Below are 15949 nucleotides of genomic sequence, written 5' to 3'. Positions count from 1 at the left end.
TTCCCCAACTTGCTGGTTAAATTGTATACTTGTGGTTTCCCTCCAAGAGATTTGTGCCTCTGTGTCATCAAAATAAGTAACCTTAACCTTATCTCAACTGTAATCGGGTCTTTAAAGTCTTTTACTTGAGGTAAAAGATTCTACCTTTAATGTCTGTGGTTAATAAAACATTATTGTGTGTCATGGAGACCAACGCTTATGGAGCCTTTAAGAAAACCCGTCATTCAAGGATGCCAGGCAGCCGTTTACTCCTTTTTTGTTTCCTGCAACTAATACGATTGTTTCACTTTCAATGTAACGACATCTGCCTTCTTTAGTAATCATACCAACACCGGGAAGATGTTAAAAAGAGCAAAATATTTTTTAAAAGAGGCGGTTACTTTGTCGTAAGCAAAGGCCTCTTCAGTAGAAAGCAGCACATTTGGCAAAGCAGCTGTAAATAGCGTTGCTATAGCAATGAGCTCACCCCCTTGGGGTGGATAAAGTACAATTGTGATGTGATTTTCTACATACGAACTGTTGTGCTTTTCAGAGCTCAGTTACTATTACTACAATGGAACAAATGCAGCATTTCCGAAAACGTTTTGACAGGACTTGGCTGTATCCAGGGCAACAGAAAACTGGAAGTGCGAAGGATGATGGAAAAAAAAGCAAGCCGGCAAAGCTGGATTTATCAGACACTCTTACCGTTCACAGTCACCCCCTGACTGTTGTCTGAACTCTGTGCCCTCACCACCACGTGTCTCCGCCCGGCTAGTTTGCGTTTTAACTCAACGGTACAACCCAGCCCATCCCCGTCTGCTTCCACGATGCTCGACCACTTTGACATTCAACAAGGTTCCAAACAATGTGCACGCATCAGAGAGTGGGCGGACGTGATTGACTATTTACCTCGATCCTTTTCACCAGCGGCCCCCAGCACGTGTGTCCCAGTAAAGTGCAGCGAGATATCTGTACCACTTCACTTTCAATAGGCACCAAAGTCGGCGCAGCGAGGGTGGGACTCCACCCAGGGGCTGGGTTTGGAGGAGAAATGTACTCTCTGCTGACGTCTCCCCATTGCATGTCACTTCCTTTCAGAGGTCCGATACAGCCTTGCTCATCCAGTCCGTGACTCATTTCTCCCTCCCTCTCCTCCGGAGGATAGGCTCCGTGTGCATGTTATACCAACGGGCAATCTAGCTGCGGCTCCCCATACAAACACCTCGTTAGATGCAGTGCCTGTGATTTACAAAACGCCTCCAATCGGAATACGCACACCCAACAGATTATATGCCGGGCATCCTTGCCTGACAACATGAATTCTATAAAGTCACAAAGACATAACATATTCAAATAAAGCGTCGGACGGGGAAGGTGATAGCACTCTGCTGTTTCATACTATCACAGCGCCCCAGGCCGAAGACATAATGCAACCCGCCCCACTTACAGCGGGGGGGGGGGGGGGGTAGATGGGCACTGATATTCATCGTGAACCCTAAACTTATAGAAACTTGGAACCAAATCACTCTCCACTCAGCTATGCCCTGGTAACCTAAGGGACCACACAAGGGTTGCTTGGCTGTGCTGTAATACATTACCGTTTTGACTTCTATGTCTATTTTCACTTTGTGCTCCAATGTATCAACTAACACATTAGGTAATAGCCGCTAATCCTGAACAAATAAACCATTCTGAAGAATGTCTATAATCTACAGAATCACTTTCAAGGGCTCTACAACAAGTTCTCAGTATTATTTTTATTTACACATTTTGTCTTTTGCATATTGGCGCTTCTCAGCCTTCGTTTATGCAGAGTCTTTCATAATGTATTTTAAGTATAATATTTTATTACTATTTCATGTAAATGCCTGCAAGAAAATGAAACTCAAGGCAGTATATGGTGCTTTGACTATACATTTACTCTGAACTTTGAACTTGGCAACTGTGCTCAAAATGCTGGAATATTAAAAGGATAACCCCTTGTTCCCCATCACTAAAATTGCCTTCCAGGAGAATATGAAATTGTGCATTCTGCATTTCAAAATGTATTTGGGAAAGATGTTAATTAAAGTTTTGCTCCCTGCCATATTCATTTATGGCATATTTCAGAGCTAGTGCAGACTGGGTTCGGAGGGTGGTATGTGTTACAAAAAACCTTCAAAGAAAAGGAAGGAAAAATAAATACCAAACACGAGGAAATCTGCAGATGTTGGGAATTCAAACAACACACACAAAATGCTGGTGGAACACAGCAGGCCAGGCAGCATCTATAAGGAGCAGCATCTGTCGACGTTTCGGACCGAGACCCTTCATCAGGACTAACTGAAAAGACAGATAGTAAGAGATTTGAAAGTAGTGGGGGGAGGGGGAAATGCGAAATGATAGGAGAAGACCGGAGGAGGTGGGATGAAGCTAAGAGCTGGAAAGGTGATTGGTGAAAGTGTTACAGAGCCGGAGAAGGGAAAGGATCATGGGATGGGAGGCCTCAGGAGAGAGAAAGGGGGAGGGGGGAAGCACCAGAGGGAGATGGAGAACAGGCTAACAATTAAATATGTCCGGGATGGGGTAAGAAGGGGATGAGGGGCATTAACGGAAGTTAAATAAATACCATTGTGTTTAGACTGTACAAAGGGTAAAGTCACAATTATTGGCTACATCACTCAAAAAGTACTCCCTCCCTTACCTTAATTTTACCTTATGGATCTGCAGATGCTGAAAATCTGAAACAAAAAAGCTCAGCAAGTTGGTCAGTGCCTGTGGAAAGAATAGCAATTAGAGCTTCATGTCTGAAACTGTCAGAACTGGAAAAGAGAAAGCAAGTTCAGCATTACTAGAAGGGCCTGTATCTGTGCTACAATGCTCTATGACTGAGCTACATTCATTTGCAGAGAAAGTGGGGGGAAGGAATGAACCGGACAAAGAGATGTCTCTGATAAGGTGACTAATCTAATCATGACAATGCTAATAGTTGAGCTGCGGACATGTTCAGCATGCCAGAGAGAGATAAACTAAGCCAAATTCACAGATAAGACAAAAGTGATCATCTCTAATACAAACAGGAAAATAAAAGAGCAAGTTACCTTAAATGGAATAATTTGGCATAGAAGGTTGTAGAGTCAGGGTGGGCTGAAGAATTGAAGTAACAGACAGCCACTCCTGTCAATCGATAACATGAAAATGTCAGAAACTTTCACTCAGTGAAATTAGCTAAGGGATACATATCAAAGATAAAGATTAGCTTTATTTGTCATGTGTACATCATTGTTTGTGTCTAATCAAATCAGCAAGGATTGTGCAAATGCCGCCATGCTTCCAGTGCCAACATAGCATGCCCACAACTCACTAACCCAAAATCCATGTTTTTGGAATGTGGAAGAAAACCAGAGCATCTAGAGCAGTCTTAGGGAGAAGGTACAAACTCCTCTTAGACAGCAGTGGGCATTTTGCCCCAATCATTGATCACTAGCTGGCCCTGTAAAGTGACTGGCCATTACAACAACAAAAACTTGCCTGTTCTTCCAATAATGATATGGAATCTCATCAGACAGTCAGTGCCCCTTACAGAAGTGTAATGCTCTGCAACGTGATCATCTAATCAGTGTTTGATTTCCCCACTGTAGAGGAGGCCACCTTGTGAACACCGAATACAGTACAATATGCAAGTGAATTACTGCTTCACTCGGAAAGAGTACATCTCAGATGACATAGGTTCAAGCCATACTCCAAAGATTTTGCTGATGGTCCAGACAGCATCAAGTACAGTGAATTTCCACAGAGAGAGTTCACAGATGTTAATCTGAGACCTTAGTTGTCCTCACAGGCAAAGATCCCATTGGCACAGCCCTCCCCACCATTGACAGCATCTGTAGGAGGGTCTCGGCCCAAAACGTCGACGGCGCTTCTCCCTATAGATGCTGCCTGGCCTGCTGTGTTCCACCAGCATTTTGTGTCTGTTGTTGTTTGAATTTCCAGCATCTGCAGGTTTCCTCGTGTTGGATCTGTAGGAGGTACTGCCTCGAGAAGTTGGCATCTATGATCAGGGATCCCCACTGTTCAAGTCATGCCACCTTCTTACTGCTACCTTCAGGCAGGAGGTACAGAAGACTGAATCCTGCACCACCAGGTTCAGGAACAACTACCTTATCAGAACCATCAGGTTCTTGAACCTACCTGCACAATGCTTTAATCAGCAATGAAACACTGCATATCTGCTCTCTCTTCTCACTGCCACCATGGGGAAGGAGATACAGGAGCCTTAGGTCCCACACCACCAGGTTCAGGTACAGTTATTACCCTATAACAATCAAGCTCTTAAACCAGCGTGGATAACTTCACTCACCACAATGCTGAACTGACTTCACAATCTACAAGCTCACCCTCAAGGACTCTACAACACCTGATCCCAGAGTTATTTATTTACTTTTTATTTATCTCTGGCATGATTTTTCCCTTTTGCACATTGGACGCTAGTCAGTCTTTGTCATGTATAGTTTTTCATAAACTCTATTGTATTTCTCTATCTTCCTTTAAATGCCTGCAAGAAAAACATGGTCCCGAAAAACGTTGTCTCATTTTTACTATGCACTGTACCAGCAGTTATGGTCGAAATGACAATAAAAGTTGACTTGACTTGACTTGACTTGAAGAAAATGAATTTCAAAGTTATACATGGTGTTGTATACAGTATACTGTATATATCGGTAACAAATTTACTTTGAACTTTGATCCCCTTGCACTACCATGTATTATGTTCCCAGTAACCGGGTGACTTACCAGCAAAGATAGAGAGGTCCGCTGAAGTCTGATGGTACTATTTTCAAATGTTTTTTATTTATAAAGGGGCACAAACGTATGGTTAATACAAAACATTCAGATCATATACGTCGTCAAAACTCAATCTAAAGCACAGGTATAGTAATAATCAATCAGAAATAAGCTCTATCATTGTCTAGGGGATAATACTGAGTCCAATGGAATATAAGAGTCACTCAAAATCTGCAGGCTTTCCCGTTTTGGGAACCGCTGGCATTTCACGTGTTGGAGAGAGAGAGTGGTGAGAAAGAAGGAACACTTGCCCGTCGTCTTTGCAAAGCAAATCCCTGTTGTTAGTTAAAACAGTTTTCCTTTGGTTTTAGCCACAGACTCCCGATCCGGAATCTAACGCACGTGGCTTCCTTCAAAATGGCTTCCCGCTCCGACGGGAAGCACTATCGTGTCTTCCTAGTGTCTCCTTGGTGCGTCTGAGGCCCCGCCTCGGCAGCCCACCTTTTATCTGGACTGGCAGGGTTGTAGATGTCAATCAGGGTGGGGGTGAGGCAATCTTTCCCCCATCACCCAGCCCACATTGCCCTGAGGGTTTGCACGTAGTCCAGTCCCTTATTCCACAAAGGTGTCTCCCAAGACAATGGCCATGTCGGTGGCTTTTGTCTGGCTGAGAGGCCAGACCACATTCCAAACCGTAAGGCTTCTCTCTCTCTCTCTTGCGATTCTCACAAAGGAGAGGGCTGGGGTCATAACACATGGACCTGACTCCCTCTCTTCACTGTCTTGTCTACTTTCTGTGCATTGTCTGTACCTATGTGCCTGTGGTGCCGCTATAAGTAATTTGTTCAGCATATCTGTACGTCACCATGATTGTGCATATAGAAAGAAAAAACTAGACTCAACTTGATATTGGAAGTACTAGCGAGGTTTTGCTGGTGTACTGTTGGCCAATATTCATGTCATAACCAACCTAACTAAACCAAACAATCTGGTTGTTTTCATACCATTGTTCTGTGTTAGTTTCAGGTCAACAGTCATAAAGCGAAGGAAACTGGCATCTGCAGTGAATCAGTTCCTGGTCTGGCAAAGGATAGCAGATTCTGGGGGTGGAGTTCCTCCGATGAAACTCATAGGTACTGAAACTATCCTGGGTCATTCCTGGATAGACAGGAACCAGACAGTTCCTGGTTTCAGATTTTATGTTGAATGGCCTCCAACATGTCATTTAAAGACAACTGGTTAGTACTGAACACCTGGTGCAACAGGATAGGAGCACAGTGTCAAGGAGTGGATTACTCACATATTTCCAAACTGGAGTTTGGGAGAACGAAGAGAAATCTCATTGAAACCTATTGTACATCGAAAAATCTAGATAGAGTGGATGTGGAAAGGATGTTTTCAAAAGTGGGGGGAATTTAGGACCAGAGGGCACACCTTCAGAATAGAAGGGTATCCCTTTAGAACAGAGATAAGGAAGAATTTCTTTAGCTAGACAGTGGTGAATCTGTAGAATTCATTGCCACAGACAGATTTTGAAGCCTAGTTGTTAGGTATATTTAAAAGTTCAAGGTAAATTTATTATCAATGTACATATATGTCACATATTAAACCCTGAGATTCATTTTCTTGCAGGCATAATAAATCCATAATAAGATCAATGAAAGACCATAACAATTTGAGTGTTCAGCCAGTGTGCAAAAGACAACAAATTTTAAATACAAAAAGAAAGAAATAATAATAATATATAACTAAGCAATAAAAATATAGAAAACATGACATGAAGAATGCTTGAAAGTGAGTCAATTGATTATGGGAACATTTCAAGTAAGGGGCAAGTGAAGCTAAGTAAAGTTATCCCCTCTGATTCAAGAGTCTAATGTTTGAGTGGTGGTAACTGTTCTTGAACCTGATGGTGTGAGTCCTGAGCCTTCTGTACCTTCTTTCTGATGGCAGCAATGAGAAGAGAGTATGTCCTGGTTGGTGGGGTCCCTGATGATGGATGCTGCTTTCCTGTGATACCAATTCGTGTAGATTTGCTCAATGGTGTGGAGGGCTTTACCCGTTATGGACTCGTCTGTATCCATTACTTTATGTAAGATTTTCCATTCAAGAACAAATTAAAAGGGGAAAACATAAAGTGGAGGTTGATAGGTTCTTGATTACTAAGTGCCTCAAGGGTTGTGAGCAGAAGGCAGGAGAATAGGGTGGAGAGGAAAAATAAATCAGTTATGATCAATTGGTGGAGCATATTCAATGGGCCAAATGGCCCAATTTTGTTCCTATGTCTAATGGTCTTATTTAATTTTACACCAAGATAAAAGTGATCCATTCATATAAAATGATCACTTGGGGAAGGTGTATCTTATATCTTTGTGAAAGGCTCTAATTCTTATCAGAGAATAACGAAGCATGAAATTGCACTTGATTGCATTCCATGATTTGATACTACTCAAGGTTATAGCACTTTATGGTGGAAAAGTTAAACTGCCTTATAGAATAAGGCCATAATAAACTTGAAAGTCATTGAGAGCACCAACTCCCTCCTGAACTCCACTAAATTCTATCCTGGATGTGTTATTAACACAGTCTGGAATATGATGTCCTCAGCTGATCTTGCACCGATTGTAAATGCAGGTATCTGCCAACCTTTTTCTCCTTAATCTGATCATCACCACACAGTCCCTTAATGTTTTTTTCCCTCTTTTTGGAGACTAAACTACCTGCAGGCGTACATTCAAAAGAGAATTCACATGTTGAATATCTACCATATGTTGAAGGATTACTGTAAGCATTGGTATTATTGGTATATCTAAATCTCAAAATATAGGAGAAGAATAATTAACCCATTGCACATATACTGAGGGCAACTTTATTAGATACCTTTGGTACCCAATAAAGCAGCCATTGAGTGTATTCAGAGATGCTCTTCTGCCCACCACTGTTGTAACGTATGGTTATTTGAGTTACTGTCACCTCGCTGACAGCTTGAACTAGTCCAGCCATTCTCCACTGACCTCTCATTAACAAGGCGTTTTCGCCCACAGAAATGGCACGTACTTGATGTTCCTTTTTTTTTGTATTAGGTACTATCCTCTGTAAATTCTAGAAAATGTTGTGTGTTAAATTCCCAGGATATCAGCTATTCTTGAGGTGTTTTTGATTTGCTTTTTGGCTGGTTTTGTACAACATTGTGGGCCAAATGGCCTGTTCCTATGCTGTACTGTTCTATGTTACATGTTCACCTCATCTGGCGCCAGCAATCATTCCACAAAGTCACTTAGATAACATTTCTTCCTCATTCTGATGTTTGGTCTGGACAACAACTGAACCTCTTGACCATGTCTGCCTGCTTTTGTGTATTGAATTGATACCACATGATTGGATGATTAGATATTTACATTAATGAGCAGGTGTACAGGTGTACCTAATAAAGTGGCCACTGAATGTATTATATAGAGCTATCTAATTGATAATACTCTTTGCCCTTCCCCCTTTCCTGATGACTCAATTTTCTGCAAGTTACCCTGATTCCATTTGAAAATTGGCTATAAATTTGCTTCCATCAGTCTCCAGGTATTTAGCTGTAGATTATAACAACTTTCTGGGTAATAACATTATCCTGGGTCCCCCCTTGCCTTTTTAACATAAATTTATATAGCGGGTTAGTGAGCAACTGTAGCAAGAGAAACATGAGGATCTTTCATCAGATCCTCAACAATCCAAGGACTTTATATTCCAGACTACAACTAACAACAAGGAGAGGGTGTTCTGGTAACCCGAACAGTTTGTTGTGCTTTTCTCTGCTTGACTTGCTGAGTATTTGGTGTTTCTCCCATTTCAGCATTCTAGCATCTGAGCTATGTTGCTCTTGGATGTTAAAAATCACATTTTCCTCTCTGTAGGGACTGGCGTTCCAATGCAGAGGTGAGGAAGTGGATGTGCAAGGCCATCAGGCAATATTTGAAAGAGTTCACACAGCCGTTATTTATTTCTCAACCTGTTTCACCTAGAAACAGATTACACTGTCTAATCTTGCACCTCATCATTGTTCAAAGTTCAAATTCAAAGTACAAAGTAAAAGTATTATCAAAGTACATATATGCCACCATGTACAGCCCTGGGATCCATTTTCTTGTGGGCATTCACAGTAGATACAAATAAATACAATAGAATCAATAAAAAGCTACACAAAAAAGGCTAACGAACGACCAATGTGCAAAAGAAGAATTGCAATAGAAAAAAAACACAAATAAAAATAACTAAGTAATATTGAGAACGTGAGTTTTCAAGCCCTTGAAAGTGAGTCTGTAGGTTGTGGAATCAGTTCAGAGTTGAGGTGAGTGAAGTTATCCACACTGGTTCAGGAGCCTGATGGTTGAAGGGTAATAAATGTATTGAAGAGTAATAAGTGTTTAATGATGTGGAATGGCTGGCAGTTCTGATTCCAACCACCACGACACTGACACCTATTCTCAAGTATTCATTGGTTAGAGAATACTTTGGGATGAATCCAACTTAACCTGGGCCATAAAGTGGACAATAGGAATGCATCCTTTCCTTTCACTTCATATGTAGCATTGCTCTGGCTCACAAGGTGCACTGAATGACCTAATTCTGCTCCTATGTCTTATGGTCTATAAACAAGCTATATGCATCTTAGATTGAATTTGGTAATCAGTTGACAACCAGCAACCAAGACCCCTGTCAAATTCCTCACCCCAACCCTTGAGCCCTCTGACTCAATGTGGTACAGGTCCTCTACTAGACTGAAATAACGCTGCGAGCTGCCGCCTTACCGACCTCCACACTGAACCATTGGCAGACCCTAACATTCAATATTTCCATCCAACATTTGATCCAGATTCAGATTTATCACAAGCACATCGAAACATACAGTGGGAAGAGTCGTTTGCATTAACAGCCAGCATACCTCTGGCTGTAGGGCGATGCACACACAAAATGCTGGAGGAGCTCAGCAGGCCAGGACAAGAATAAACAGCTGAGACCCTTCATGATGACCGATGTTTGATACCTCAAGATGTGCCGAGGGCAGCCCGCAAGTGTCGCCACCTACTCCAGCGCCATCTTGGCATGCCCACAGTGCTCAGCAGAATAACACAAGCAGCAGCAACAAAACAAGGGTGCCACGGTAACATAGCAGTTAGTGTGACACTATTATGGCTGTGAATGATCCAGATTTTGGAGTACAATTCTGGCGCTGTTCTGTAAGGAGTCTCTGTACGTCCTGCTTGTGGAAAGCGTGGGCCTTCTCTGGATCCTCCAGTTTCCTCCCACAGTCCGAAGTACTACCGGGTCAGTTAGTTGGTCCCGTGATTAGGTCAGGGTTAATTGCGTTTGCTGGGTCAGCAGGTCAGAGGACCCCACACTGCGCTGTACAATACACCCCCCTTTCCTACCCTTGAAAACAAAGGGAGAAATATCAATGTGTAAATGGCCAGTCCCAATACAAACAAAGAATAAGTTATCTGAAGGTGGGCGTGGAGTCTTGTTCACAGACAAAGACAAGGTATTGTACCTTGAACTTACAGAGAGTGGGTGAGGTACTAAAATGCAGTTACTGGAAGCTCAGAGTCACTCCTATGCAAAGTGCTCAGCAGAGCAAATGCCAAATTATAATTGGTTACTGGATTTTGTGCAGCAACAACCTCTCACTCAAAGTCAGCAAACCAAAGAACTGATTATTGATTACAGAAGGAAGAAACCAGAAGACCAATGAGCCAGTCATCATTAGGGGATTGGAGATCGAGAGTAACTTTAACCCTCATATCATATCATATGAAAGTTATCATATCAGAGGATCTTGCCTGGGACCAGCAAGTCAGTGCCATCACAAAGAAGGCAAGGCAGCACCTCTACTTTCTTAGAAGTTTGTGCAGATTTGGCATATCTCCTAAAACTTTGACAAACTTCTGTAGATGCACAGTGGAGAGTATCCTGACTGGTCGCATCGTGGCCTGATATGGAAATGTCCAAGAATGGAAAAGGTGTCAAAATGAGGTGGATGCGGCCTAGCCCGTCACAGAAAAAGCCCTCCCTGCCATTAAGCACATCTACGTGCAGTGCTGCCACCAGACAGCAACATCCAGGCCATGCTCTCCTCTCGCTGCTGCCATCAGCAAAGAGGTACAGGAGCCTTAGGACCCACACCAAGTTCAGGATCAGTTATTACTGTTGAACCAACAGGCTCCTGAACCAGCGTGAATAACTTCACTCACCTCAGTGCTGAACTGATCACTGAACACAACCTGCAGATTCAGTTTCAAGGACTCTACAGCTCATGTTCTCGGTGTTGTTTGTTTATTTATTATTATTGAGGCAGCAGTTAGGGTAGTTGAGTGCTCTGTTTGCAGTATGTGAGAAGTCAGGACGAGCACAATTGTCCCTGATGACAACGCCTGTAAAAGGTGCATCCAGCTGCAGCTCCTGTTTTGGATACTGTTGGTGGGGATGACCTACCAGGGGACAAGTTGCAGTGGTTGCGTCTCTGGCACCGAGACTGGACCCTCAGCTCAGAAGGGAAGGAGGGAAAAGAGGAGAGCAGTAGTGATAGGAGATTCGATAGTTAGGGGGGCAGATAAGAGGTTCTGTGGAAGAGATCGAGAATCTCTTGGGAAAGGTGTAGTAACAATTATAGGAGTGTATTATAGACCACCTAATGGGGAGCGAGAATTGGAGGAGCAAATTTGTAAGGAGATAGCAGATATTTGTAGTAAGCACAGGGTTAAAAAAATAGTGAGGTAGTGTTCATGGGTTCAATGTCCATTTAGGAATCTTATGGCAGAGGGGAAGAAGCTGTTCCTGAATCATTCAGTGTGTGCCTTCAGGCTTATGTACCTCCTTCCTGATGGTAGCATTGAGAAGAGGGTCTGTACTGGGTGTTGGGGTCCTTAATTACTAATGCCACCTTTGTGAGGCACCACTCCTTGAAGCTGTCTTGGTTACTACAGAGGCTAGTACCCAAGATGGAGCTGACTAATTTGACAACTTTCTGTAGCTTCTTCGAATCAGACGCTTCCAAAAGATATACACATATTGGTTAAAGCCAAATGTCTGAGAGATTCTTGAGACAGTATGACTCCAAGGCGCAGGATGGAACATGGGCAACTAGTGGGAATGTTGGTAATGAGGAAAGATATTAGAACTTTTAGGAAAAAGTAAGGCAGAGACTTGGAAGTGGAGGAGGGAGCAAGTGGGGAATTAGTTGCTCAGAAGACAATGAACCTGCTGTGGACTGTGGAATGTGAAAATACTGGCCTATAAGGAATACTCAGGGCTTGGCTCTCCAGGGAGGGATGATCCATTCTTTTTGAAAATGCTAAAGGAAGGGCTGAGCTCAGCCTACCAGGAGATTTTAGACTTGAGGATAACTGTGGGATCCACCGACTCCACAATAATTTCATGGGCTGGGGAAATAGGCTGAAAGAGAGGGAAGGGGGGTGTACAGTGGCAGTAATGAATATATGACTTGCTTTGTGTACTGATAACTGCCCCAGCTTCATATCAGGATCTGCAGCACTGGCAGCCTCAATATCAGTCTTAGTCAAAGGAGGGAAGCCCCCTCTGGAGGGAGTAAAGTGGAGTTCAGTAAGTTTTCCTGGATATTCAGAAGACTCTAGTTTCTGCATCTGCTTTAGGATTAGCAGATGTGACTCGCCCCTTTCACCTTTACTGCAGTATTAAGGGAGGGCACTACAATAGACCATGGAGACCCTAGAAGACCAATTGCATACAGACTCCTGTTGTAGACAGACTTCCCCTGTGTATCACAGCCCTAGACCGAGCAGCTTGGTCTGGGCAGGTTTGTGAGCCTGTAGTAATGGTGGGGCAGCTCCACACGCCTTTGTAGAGCTCCTGAATACAAAGGCCGAGAGCAGTTACACAGACAGTCGGAGGGAAGCTTGGGAGGCAGTTCTCATCCCCAAAGACAAATCTGCAACAACAGTGAGAGATATTGCAGTGAACTCTACAAGTTCCATCCTAACATAAGATAAGACATAAGTGTCAATTGGAAATAGAGCAGGAGGAAGATACTGGTATCAGGGAAACGCCACTGGAAGGGGAAGAGGAGGAGATTTTTATAGATGGGTCCCAGAGGTACATAGATAGGAAGCTACAGACTAGATGGGCTGTATTGACAGTGACAGGAGAGGAATTGGCTGCAGGAGCACCTCTGGGGGATGCTCAGCTCAGATGGCAGAACTAGTGGCTTTAATAGAAGCACTACATTACAGCAGGGGGAGGAGAGTGAACATAGAGTATACACAGACAGCTTTTGGGGCGGTGCATGATTATCTGATGGCACAGGAACGGAGGGGGTTCGCAACCTTAGCAGGCTCTGGCAGTCAGCACAGGCGTCTAATGCAAGAACTGCTCAAAGCAGTGAAGTTGGCCCGCAGAGGTAGCAGCAATTAAGGTGAAGCCTCACCAGAGGGGTGAAAGTAAAGAGCTGAAAGGGAATGGGCAGACAGTTCTCAGGGCAAGAGAGCAGCGGAAGGACACGAGTCAACAGAAATTACCGGTGCAGACGGAAGCCCTACTGAAGTCAATCTGGTAAAACCGTATGGGGATGTGGAGGTAGAGGAGCAGGGGAAGTGGAGAAGAAGAGAAGCAAAGGAGGGACCGGATGGTAGCTAGATGCATGGGGAAGGAGTGGCTGTAGCCCCAGCATGTATTGGACAGATACTGCCAAAGCTATATCATCAGGGAAGGCACAATATGATTACAACCCTCCAGCAGTCTTGGTAGAGGCCAGTGATGGGCAGGGACGTTGAAAAATTTTGTTGGACAGTTACCACTTGTGCTGAATATAACTCTGGTGGGGAAGTAAAGGTGTGACTAGCAATTTGAGGGGGCCCTGAGAAAGCAACCTGATGGACTTCATGGGGCCACTGCCAAAAAGCAGGGGCAAAAGCTATTGACTGGTGATCATAGATCACTTCTCCCAGTGGGTAGAGGTTTTTCCGGTGAGATATTGTACCACCAGCACAGCAGCACGGACTTTTGCTCAAGAATTCCACCCCCCCCCCCCCACCCCGTGAGCCCAGGCGGACTCGGTTCAGGGAGCACATTTCACAGGGAAAGCGATGGAGGAAATGTGCAAAGCTGTTCAGGATTTGACAACGATTCCACGTACCCTACAACCCTCAGTGCTTAGGAATGGTGAGAAGGATGGTCTGAACAACCATTACTGCCTTAGCTAAAGTTATAACAGAGGCAGGAAAGACATGGGTTGATGTACTGCCAGGATTGCTGGTGAGATTGCGAGAAGCCCCATACTGCACTCTGAGCCCCGACGAATTACTGACTGGGCAAGCAACGCGACTCCCTTACGGGGTGATTATGGGTTGTGGTGATCCTGGAACATACAGGGATTAAAATAACCCTGTATGCAAAGGACATCAGTAATCAGCTTAAAGTGTGGAGGCACCAAGCAAAACAACAGCAACACATTGCTGATCAGAGGGAGAGAAGATGTTCCTCCCACAGCCTGGAGACTGAGTCATGGTGAGGGAGCTGCCTGAGAAGGCAGCATTCACTCCCGGGTGGATAGGACCACAGGTGGTGCTCCTGACAAATGACACTTGTGTTTGTGTACAGACCCAGTGAGGCAGCCAGTGGAAACACTGGACTCAGTTTAAACAGTCTAACTCACCTTCTTGTCACCCTCACAGACAGAACAAGGGGCAAAGTCCACCCAGGGACAGTGTTATGACTGAGAATCTAAGTGATGAACACCAGCCTGCTGCGTCACATCTGACCATACCAGATGGAAGTAGACCCACAGTTGATCAGGTGTACAGATCAGAATAGAAAGATGCTAGGGAAAATAGATGGGAAGGGATCCAAGTTAAGGTAGGGATATCAAGTTCCATAACCTTGATGGCAAGGCAGACTGAGAAAGAGAGAAGAAGTTGCACACAGAGTCAGAAGGCAGCCATCCTAGCTGAATGGGGAGTGAATACAGATAAGCTGGACCCTTTCACTGGGTGAGCCAGTGATTGAAAGGACAGTCCAGGAGGGGTTGCCACTGGAGCGAGGTCCTTGCAGCGATCTGAATAGAGAGCACACTGAACCCTCCTGAATATCGATCAAAAAGACTGGTTGTGAAAATCATTCTGATAATCTTTTGTCATGGCATGGAATGTGAACTGTTGCCCAGGAACCTGAAATGAAGTTAGCTTGCCCTGACCCTGCCCAGAGAGTAACTACTGATAGTTTTAGCTATCAGAGATTGAACAGTTGAAGAGGATGTGATCAAATTTCTGGGAAGTTTTATTGCCGTCTCTGCGCAGTGTTGTAGATAGCCAGTTAGGGATGGTGGATAGTATGCACACAGGTACGCATAGGGATATGATAGGTTAGTAATTGGGGAATGGATCCGAGTGAAGGACATTTTCATTGCCCTGCTTAACCAGATGCTCCTTAAAATTTGGCCTACCTGGAACAGATTTCTGTCCAGGGGCCAAGAGGAGGGCGTGTTAAAGTTCAAGTTTAATTGTTATTCAACTGTGCAAGAATACAGGCAAATGAAACAGTGTTACTTCAAGGTTCAAGGTGCAAAACATTGTACCAGCAGTCATACATAGTACAAGACACACATATAACACAGCAGTAAAATACAGTCACACACTAAAACCATAGTCCAAGTCCCTGAGTCCATGAATGTTGCAGCAGTCTGTGGACATACACAAAACATCTTGTCTCCTGCTGAGTGAATGCTGGAAAGCAGTACTGACTCCAGCATAGACACCAAGACACACTGCCCCCGGCACTCTGGTGGATCGCACCGACTCCAAGGTCTTTCTCCTGGGCGGTTGCAAGCAGGCAACCCCATTGTTTGAGGCCTAGTCCTGGCTATGACTGAGACCACTCAGCTCCCTGCTGTTTGCCAATGTTAGGGAGCATTCTGGAGTTACAAACAAGAACTAGTTTTCAGTTCCTATTATAAATTGCAAGCTGTAAATTGAAGTCAAACTGACCCACAGGCTAAGAGATTGTTTATGCAATGACCAAATGTTAAGACAATGGGGTTATGTTAACTGGCTTGCATGAAACCAGGAAACATGGCTAAGTTATTGGCACCATTGTGACTTGAGTGTAAGCTGGCAGAGCAGACGGATGTTGTCACTTAGCATATCAAACATGGTCTCAGCTATAGGCAATCAATAGTTTTTTGTGTATT

General features: G+C 44.0%; 1 protein-coding gene across 8 annotated transcripts in view; it reads right to left on the bottom strand.

Annotated features, from left to right (window-relative positions):
• The window catches only part of LOC140730740 (1-acyl-sn-glycerol-3-phosphate acyltransferase delta-like), a 184663-nt gene that overhangs the window by 136679 nt on the left and 32035 nt on the right, over positions 1 to 15949 (bottom strand). The window contains exon 1 of one of the 8 annotated variants that reach the window (XM_073051582.1): positions 892 to 1247. The exons of 1 other annotated variant lie outside the window; for it this stretch is intronic. The gene's annotated coding sequence lies outside the window, so the exon portion shown is untranslated. Of the gene's footprint in view, positions 1 to 687; positions 812 to 891; positions 1248 to 15949 lie in introns of those variants that run through there. 6 more of the 8 variants (XM_073051581.1, XM_073051583.1, XM_073051578.1 and 3 more) reach the window with 6 other exon arrangements.

Source organism: Hemitrygon akajei, chromosome 7 (genome assembly GCF_048418815.1).
Source record: "Hemitrygon akajei chromosome 7, sHemAka1.3, whole genome shotgun sequence".
In the NCBI taxonomy this organism is placed as follows: Eukaryota; Metazoa; Chordata; class Chondrichthyes; order Myliobatiformes; family Dasyatidae; genus Hemitrygon; species Hemitrygon akajei.
This window is presented reverse-complemented; position numbering and strand designations above follow the sequence as displayed.